Source organism: Triticum aestivum, chromosome 3B, assembly GCF_018294505.1.
Source record: "Triticum aestivum cultivar Chinese Spring chromosome 3B, IWGSC CS RefSeq v2.1, whole genome shotgun sequence".
Classification (NCBI taxonomy): Eukaryota; Viridiplantae; Streptophyta; class Magnoliopsida; order Poales; family Poaceae; genus Triticum; species Triticum aestivum.
The window spans coordinates 622,222,020-622,230,226 of NC_057801.1; positions in this window are offsets into that span (position 1 = coordinate 622,222,020).

Genomic DNA, 8,207 nt, shown 5'->3' on the forward strand with positions numbered 1-8,207 from the left:
CTGGCCAAGGACGAGGTGACGATGCGCGTGGGAAACGGTTCCAAAGTCGATGTGATCGCGGTCGGCACGCTACCTCTACATCTACCTTCGGGATTAGTTTTAGACCTGAATAATTGTTATTTGGTGCCAGCGTTGAGCATGAACATTATATCTGGATCTTGTTTGATGCGAGACGGTTATTCATTTAAATCAGAGAATAATGGTTGTTCTATTTATATGAGTAATATCTTTTATGGTCATGCACCCTTGAAGAGTGGTCTATTTTTATTAAATCTCGATAGTAGTGATACACATATTCATAGTGTTGAAACCAAAAGATGCAGAGTTAATAATGATAGTGCAACTTATTTGTGGCACTGCCATTTGGGTCATATCGGTGTAAAGCGCATGAAGAAACTCCATACTGATGGACTTTTGGAATCACTTGATTATGAATCACTTGGTACTTGCGAACCGTGCCTTATGGGCAAGATGACTAAAACGCCGTTCTCCGGAACTATGGAGCGAGCAACTGATTTGTTGGAAATCATACATACTGATGTTTGTGGCCCAATGAATGTTGAGGCTCGCGGCGGGTATCGTTATTTTCTCACCTTCACAGATGATTTGAGCAGATATGGGTATATCTACTTGATGAAACACAAGTCTGAAACATTTGAAAAGTTCAAAGAATTTCAGAGTGAAGTGGAAAATCATCGTAACAAGAAAATAAAGTTTCTACGATCTGATCGTGGAGGAGAATATTTGAGTTATGAGTTTGGCCTACACTTGAAACAATGTGGAATAGTTTCGCAACTCACGCCACCTGGAACACCACAACGAAATGGTGTGTCCGAACGCTGTAATCGTACTTTACTGGATATGGTGCGATCTATGATGTCTCTTACTGATTTACCGCTATCATTTTGGGGTTATGCTTTAGAGACGGCCGCATTCACGTTAAATAGGGCACCATCAAAATCCATTGAGACGACGCCTTATGAACTGTGGTTTGGCAAGAAACCAAAGTTGCCGTTTCTTAAAGTTTGGGGCTGCGATGCTTATGTGAACAAACTTCAACCAGATAAGCTCGAATCTAAATCGGAGAAATGTGTCTTCATAGGATACCCAAAAGAGACTATTGGGTACACCTTCTATCACAGATCCGAAGGCAAGACATTCGTTGCTAAGAATGGATCCTTTCTAGAGAAGGAGTTTCTCTCGAAAGAAGTGAGTGGGAGGAAAGTAGAACTTGATGAGATAACTGTATCTACTCCCTTATTGGAAAGTAGTTCATCACGAGAACCGGTTCCTGTGACAACTACACCAATTAGTGAGGAAGCTAATGATAATGATCATGAAACTTCAGATCAAGTTTCTACTGAACCTCATAGGTCTACCAGAGTAAGATCCGCGCCAGAGTGGTACGGTAATCCTATTCTGGAAGTCATGTTACTTGACCATGATGAACCTACGAACTATGAGGAAGCGATGATGAGCCCGGATTCTGCAAAATGGCTAGAAGCCATGAAATCTGAGATGGGATCCATGTATGAAAACAAAGTATGGACTTTGGTTGGCTTGCCCGATGATCGGCAAGCCATTGAGAATAAATGGATCTTTAAGAAGAAGATTGACGCTGATGGTAATATAACTGTCTATAAAGCTCGACTTGTTGCAAAAGGTTTTCGACAAGTTCAAGGGGTTGACTACGATGAGACTTTCTCACCCGTAGCGATTCTTAAGTCCGTCCGAATCATGTTAGCAATTGCTGCATTTCATGATTATGAAATTTGGCAAATGGATGTCAAGACTGCATTCTTGAATGGATTTCTAGAAGAAGAGTTGTATATGATGCAGCCGGAAGGTTGTGTTGATCCAAAAGGTGCTGACAAAGTGTGCAAGCTCTAGCATTTCATTTATGGACTGGTGCAAGCATCTTGGAGTTGGAATAAACGCTTTGATAGTGTGATCAAATCATATGGTTTTGTACAGACTTTTGGAGAAGCCTGTATTTACAAGAAAGTGAGTGGGAGCTCTGTAGCATTTCTAATTTTATATGTAGATGACATATTATTAATTGGAAATGATATAGAATTTCTGGATAGCATAAAAGGATACTTGAATAAAAGTTTTTCGATGAAAGACCTCGGTGAAGCTGCTTACATATTGGGCATCAAGATCTATAGAGATAGATCAAGACGCTTAATAGGACTTTCACAAAGCACATACCTTGACAAAATTTTGAAAAAGTTCAAAATGGATTAGGCAAAGAAAGGATTCTTGCCTGTGCTACAAGGTGTGAAGTTGAGTCAAACTCAATGCCCGACCACAGCAGAAGATAGAGAGAAAATGAAAAATGTTCCCTATGCTTCAGCCATAGGCTCTATCATGTATGCAATGCTGTGTACTAGACCTGGCGTATGCTTAGCAATAAGCTTGGCAGGAAGGTACCAAAGTAATCCAGGAGTGGATCACTGGACAGCGGTCAAGAACATCCTGAAATACCTGAAAAGGACTAAGGATATGTTTCTCGTATATGGAGGTGACAAAGAGCTAGTCGTAAATGGTTACGTCGATGCAAGCTTTGACACTGATCCGAACGATTCTAAATCGCAAACCAGATACGTGTTTTTATTAAACGGTGGAGCTGTAAGTTGGTGCAGTTCTAAACAAAGCGTCGTAGCAGGATCTACATGTGAAGCGGAGTACATAGCTGCTTCGGAAGCAGCAAATGAAGGAGTCTGGATGAAGGAGTTCATTTCCGATCTATGTGTCATACCTAGTGCATCGGGACCAATGAAGATCTTCTGTGACAATACTGGTGCAATTGCCTTGGCAAAGGAATCCAGATTTCACAAGAGGACCAAGCACATCAAGAGACGCTTCAATTCCATTCGGGACCAAGTCCAAGTGGGAGACATAGAGATTTGCAAAATACATACTGATCTGAATATTGCAGACCCGTTGACTAAGCCTCTCTCACGAGCAAAACATGATCAACACCAAGACTCCATGGGTGTTAGAATCATTACTATGTAATCTAGATTATTGACTCTAGTGCAAGTGGGAGACTAAAGGAAATATGCCCTAGAGGCAATAATAAAGTTATTATTTATTTCCTCATATCATGATAAATGTTTATTATTCATGCTAGAATTGTATTAAACGGAAACATGATACATGTGTGAATACATAGACAAACATATAGTCACTAGTATGCCTCTACTTGACTAGCTCATTAATCAAAGATGGTTATGTTTCCTAACCATAGACATGACCCATTCCGTTAGCCTAGCACTTGATCGTTTAGAATGTTGCTATTGCTTTCTTCATGACTTATACAAAGTTCCTGCAACTATGAGATTGTGCAACTCACGTTTACCGGAAGAACACTTTGTGTGCTACCAAACGTCACAACATAACTGGGTGATTATAAAGGTGCTCTACAGGTGTTTCCGAAGGTACATGTTGGGTTGGCATAATTTGAGATTAGGTTTTGTCACTCCGATTGTCGGAGAGGTATCTCTGGGCCCTCTCGGTAATACTCATCACCTAAAGCCTTGCAAGCATTGTAACTAATGAGTTATTTATAAGATGATGTGTTACAGAACGAGTAAAGAGACTTGCCGGTAATGAGATTGAACTAGGTATTGGATACCGACGATCAAATCTCGGGCAAGTAACATACCGATGACAAAGGGAACAACGTATGTTGTTATGCGGTTTGACCGATAAAGATCTTCGTAGAATATGTAGGAACCAATATGGGCATCCAGGTTCCGCTATTGGTTATTGACCGAGAATGGTTCTAGGTCATGTCTACATAGTTCTCGAACCCGTAGGGTTTGCACGCTTAACGTTACGATGACAGTTTTATTATGAGTTTATAAGTTTTGATGTACCGAAGTTTGTTCGGAGTCCCGGATGTGATCACGGACATGACGAGGAGTCTCGAAATGGTCGAGACATAAAGATTGATATATTGGAAGCCTATGTTTGGACATCGGAAAGGTTCCGGGTGAAATCGGGATTTTACCGGAACACCGGGGGGTTACCGGAACCCTCTCGGGGGTTAATGGGCCTTAGTGGGCCATGAGGGAGAAGAGGAGGGCCGGCCAGGGCAGGCCGCGCGCCCCCTCCCCCCTAGTCCGAATAGGACAAGGAAGGGGGGCGGCGCCCCCCTTTCCTCTTTCCCCTCCCCCCTTTCCTTCTTCACCAAGGCAAGAGGGGGGAGTCCTACTCCCAGTGGGAGTAGGACTCCTCCAGGCGCACCCCAAGGGGGCCGGCCGCACCTCCCGCTCCCTCCTTTATATACGGGGGCAGGGGGCACCCCATAACACACAAGTTGAATTACGGATCGTTCCTTAACCGTGTGCGGTGCCCCCCTCCACCATATTCCCCCTCGGTCATATCGTCGCGGAGTTTAGGCGAAGCCCTGCGCCGGTAGAACATCATCATCGTCACCACGCCGTCGTGCTGACGGAACTCATCCTCGAAGCTTTGCTGGATCGGAGCCCGGGGATCGTCATCGAGCTGAACGTGTGCTGAACTCGGAGGTGCCGTACGTTCGGTGCTTGGATCGGTCGGATCGTGAAGACGTACGACTACATCAACCGCATTGTCATAACGCTTCCGCTTACGGTCTACGAGGGTACATGGACGAACACTCTCCCCTCTTGTTGCTATGCCATCACCATGATCTTGCGTGTGCGTAGGAAAATTTTCGAAATTACTACGATCTCCAACAATGAATACCCCCATGCCTACTAGTGGACATCTTGACTTGACAAAGGATGGCGAACTGGTTGACCAAAAGGCTTACCGCTTTATGATTGGTTCATTGTTATACCTATGTGTCTCTTGTCCCGATATCATGCTAAGTGTGTGCATGTGTGCACGATATCAAGCGGCCCCCCAAAGAGTGTCATCTTAAGGCTGTGAAAAGGATAATGAGATACTTAATTCATACACCAAATTTTGGCATTTGGTATCCTAAGAGGTCTTCTTTTAATCTTGTTGGCTACTCCGATTCGGACTATGCCGGTGACAAGGTCGATAGAAAGTCCACTTCTGGTACTTGTCAATTTCTTGGTAGATCTCTCGTGTCTTGGTCCTCCAAGAAACAAAACTCGGCATCCTTATCCACTGCCGAAGCGGAATACATTGCCGCCCGTTCATGTTGTGCTCAATTACTTTGGATGACCAAAACTCTTAAAGATTATGGGATATATGTCAAACATGTTCCATTGCTTTGCGACAATGAGAGTGCTATTAAGATTGCTCATAATCCCGTGCAACATTCTCGAACTAAGCATATTGAAGTTCGTCATCATTTCATTCGAGATCATGTTGCTAAGGGAGATACCAAACTTAAGCATGTTCGTACCGACAAGCAATTGGCAGATATATTCACTGAACCACTTGATGAGAAAGTGTTTTCCAGGTTAAGAGGTGAATTAAACATCATTGATGCTTCAAATTTGGAGTAGAAACTCCACGTGGATGCATGCACGGCATGAGACTTACTATAACTAATCCTTGACCATTCTCTTATGATGATGATCATATGTCTTGGATATTCTTGTACTCTTGCATGCTATCTAACCCTTGTAGGCACTTGGATAAACCCAACTCTAAGAGATTGCAACTCAACCACATTCTACGCAATCTCTACATCTCCAAGTCTCTACAAAATGGTGGTTGAATACAAGGAAGCATGAATCCATTCAATATATCCTTTGACAAACTCCTTATATCAACTTTCAATTGATATTCAATTTCAATTGGTATTGGTATCAAAATTTCATGTCTATCACTTTGGATACACAAGTGCTCTTACTTGTAAGACTAGCCCATGTAGGAAGGTGAACCTCAACTACAAGTGGTGCTCCCATCTCTTGATGATCTACTTCAACTTGAGCACCCTACACAAGTTCAACTACATGACCAAGTTCAACACCACCACCCAAGGTATGCCATTCCATCTTAGAGAAGCTTTACCCCAAGACATGGGTCAGAGCAACTCAACAAGATGTGAATACATCAAGATGCTTAAACGAAAAATGGCAACCCCATTTTGAGCTTGAATGATGAGTATGACATATGATCAAGTGTCCTCACTTGACTCCTAAGTCAACATGCTCTAACATAGGTGACTTTGTCGCCGACCTTTTCTCGATGAAGTTCTCTGTTGTTTCTTTGTGCTCTTGCATTTGTCTCATGCATGCTAGTTCCCCTTTCAAAAAAACTTCATCTAGATTTATTTTCTTTTCTTTTCTGCATTCCCTGCATCCAATTAATTGCAAATCCTTCAGTTAATTCCTTGCATATCCTTGTGAGATCTTATTTGTCCTAGTGCGCTGAGGTGACAAGTATTTACTCTCTGGATTGAACTCGGTCTCACCGATCTGATCTTTTCGGCCAAACCAAACCATCTCGGTGTCACTGATAATAATGACTTGGTGCTACCGATTTTAGTCCTGGGACAAAATCTGTGTCACTTGTATCCTGATTATTTGTCCCAGCTCCACTCTCTGTAACTTGTCCTCTACCAGCATCCTATATTACATGTGGCTTTGTAATGTGACTCAAGGACCAAACCTACTTGACTTATGCTCCAGAAATCCCTTCTTGGAAATTGATGTCAAAAGGGGCGAGAGAGAGCACATCAAAGCTTATCACATAAGAGAGACTCCACTCATAAAAGCTTCTCCTGATGCTCCTATCCTTAAGAGAAAAGTTGTCTCATGTCTCATGTCTTCAAGAGGTGGAGTGATCTTTGAAAGGGGTACTCCTTAATTAGTGATTCGTCTTATAGCGAGATTGTTAACTCCCCTCAACTGAAGCGCGGCGCGACCGAACCGGCCCAACACTATAACACTTCATGCGGGGGTTTTCTCCGTCTTTTTTTTCAGTTTATCATTGTTTTTTTGCCATTTTTCCCGTGTAGCTGTTCATTCCGATTTTCAGTATTTGGGGGCGGGTTTCCTTGGGGTTTTCTCCATTTTTTATTTCTTCACTGGTTTTTTTCATATGTCTTATTTCTTTGTTACACTTCGCTTTTCTTTAGTGTTCACCTTTTTTTGTTTTTTCTTGGTTATATGTTGATTTCTTTTGCTTCTTTCTTGGTTTTCTTCACTTTATTTTGCCGTTTTTCATTGGTTTTTCAAAATTTTAACACATGTCTACTTTTTTCAGTACAAAATATTTTTTAGTGTACAAGTAAAAATCATTATACACGTTGAGCTCTTTTCAAATAGACGAAGTATATTTTTCTTTTAGTACATGTTTTGAACTTTTTTTTGAATACATGGCAATATTCTTGAAATACAAGTTGAAACATTTTGTTGATGATAATATTATTTTTTTAAACTACGTGAACATTTATTTCAAATTGTATAAACGTTTTCAAATGTCACAATTTTTTTAAATGTGGCCATAATATTTTTTAAAGGTATCAACATTTCTTAAAATTACGCTAAGATTCATGATTTCTTGAATTTCTTAATTAAATTAAGTTTTTAAAATATATTTACTGGTAATGAAATAAAAATAGAAATTTTAAAATAAAACATTGTTTTTAAGAGAACGATGTGTGACATCATCGCGGCGACCCATGTCTATACTAGGCCGGCTCACCATAGACTCTATGTAGTGTGCACGCGGGTGAGGCAGCACGTGTCTCTCAGGAGCTCGTATTGGGCGCCTTCGGCGCCAGTTAACCAACCCAGCGCTCACGCGCGCCTTTCCATGGGCTCACAAAATAAGGAGAGCTCATTCAATCGATCGGCGCTGATTCATGATTGACTCCTGACCAGGGCCCATTGACCGTTGACTTTTTTAGAAAAAGTTCACAAAGAGAAACAAGTATTCAAAAAATCACAAAAATTCAGAAAGTTTTACGAATTCAAAAAATTTCACAATTTGTTTTTTCACAAATTCCGAAACTGCTTCACCATTTTGATTTTTTTACCAACTTTGGAAAACATTCATAGATGTGGAAAAAGTTCATCCATTTTCAAAAATAATCATATAATTGTAAAAAATACATCAATTTTAAAAAATAATTTGCAAATTTGAAAAGATTTCATTGGTTTTGAAGAATAATCAGTTCTTTTCTGAAATTACATCGATGTTTTTTTAAATAACTAGGTTCTAAAAATTTCATCAATTTTGAAAAGGTCTGTGCATTTAAAAAAATGAAAAAATAAAGTAAACAAAATAAA